The following is a 1575-nucleotide window of genomic DNA, read 5'->3' as shown; positions in this document are numbered from 1 at the left end:
TGTTTTCATTAGTTTTTATGTTAAATTTACATTTCTGGATTTTACTATGAGTTTGTGTGTTTTTCTGTGATTTCAGGTATTTTCTGGCTGAAATTGAGGGACTTGAGCAGAAATCAGATTCAGAGGTTGAAAAAGGACTGCTGATGCTGTTGGATTCTGACCTCCCTGCACTCAAAGTAGATTTTCTGGAGCTACAGAACTCGAAATGGCGCGCTTCCAATTGCGTTGGAAAGTAGACATCCAGGGCTTTCCAGAAATATATAATAGTCCATACTTTGGCCAAGAATTGACGACGTAAACTGGCGTTCAACGCCAGCCTTCTGCCCAAATCTGGCGTCCAGCGCCAGAAAAGGATCCAAAACCAGAGTTGAACGCCCAAACTGGCACAGAAACTGGCGTTCAACTCCACAAATGGCCTCTGCACGTGCTACACTTAAGCTCAGCCCAAACACACACCAAGTGGGCCCCGGAAGTGGATTTATGCATCAATTACTCACTCATGTAAACCCTAGTGACTAGTTTATTATAAATAGGACCTCTTACTATTGTATTAGACGTCTTTTTGACCATCTTTGGTCTCAGTTTTATTCCATTGTTCATCTTAGGAGACTATTGATCTCGTTTAGGGGGCTGGCCATCTCGGCCATGCCTGGACCTTCACTTATGTATTTTCATACGGTAGAGTTTCTACACTCCATAGATTAAGGTGTGGAGCTCTGCTGTTCCTCAAAGATTAATGCAATTACTACTGTTTTCTATTCAATTCTTCTTATTTCGCTTCTAAGATATCCATTCGCACCCAAGAACATGATGAAGGTGATGATTATGTGTGACGCTCATCATCCTTCTCCCCTATGAACACGTGCCTGACAAACACTTCAGTTCTACATGAAATAAGCTAGAATGAATATCTCTTAGATCTCCTAACCAGAATCTTCGTGGCGTACGCTAGAATGATGGCGGCATTCAAGAGAATCCGGAAGGTCTAAACCTTGTCTGTGGTATTCTGAGTAGGATTCAATGATTGAATGACTGTGACGAGCTTCAAACTCGCGATTGTTGGGCGTTAGTGACAGACGCAAAAGGAGGGTGAATCCTATTCCAGCATGATCGAGAACCGACAGATGAATAGCCGTGCCGTGACAGGGTGCGTGAGCATATTATTCACTGAGAGGAGGGGATGTAGCCACTGACAACGGTGATGCCCTTGCATACAGCCAGCCATGGAAAGGAGTGAGACTGATTGGATGAAGATAGCAGGCAAGCAGAGGTTCAGAGGAACGAAAAGCATCTCCATTCGCTTATCTGAAATTCCTACCAATGATTTACATAAGTATCTCTATCCCTATTTTATTATATAATATTCGAAAACACCATTATCACTTTATATCCGCTTGACTGAGATTTACAAGGTGACCATAGCTTGCTTCATACCAACAATCTCCGTGGGATTCGACCCTTACTCACGTAAGGTATTACTTGGACGACCCAGTGCACTTGCTGGTTAGTTGTATCGAAGTTGTGACAATTATGAATTAAGATCAAAGCACCAAGCTTTGGAGCCATTACCAGGGA

This window comes from Arachis ipaensis, chromosome B7, assembly GCF_059453495.1.
Source record: "Arachis ipaensis isolate K30076 ecotype BB chromosome B7, ASM5945349v1, whole genome shotgun sequence".
Taxonomy (NCBI): domain Eukaryota; kingdom Viridiplantae; phylum Streptophyta; class Magnoliopsida; order Fabales; family Fabaceae; genus Arachis; species Arachis ipaensis.
Note: the sequence above shows the minus strand (reverse complement) of the source record.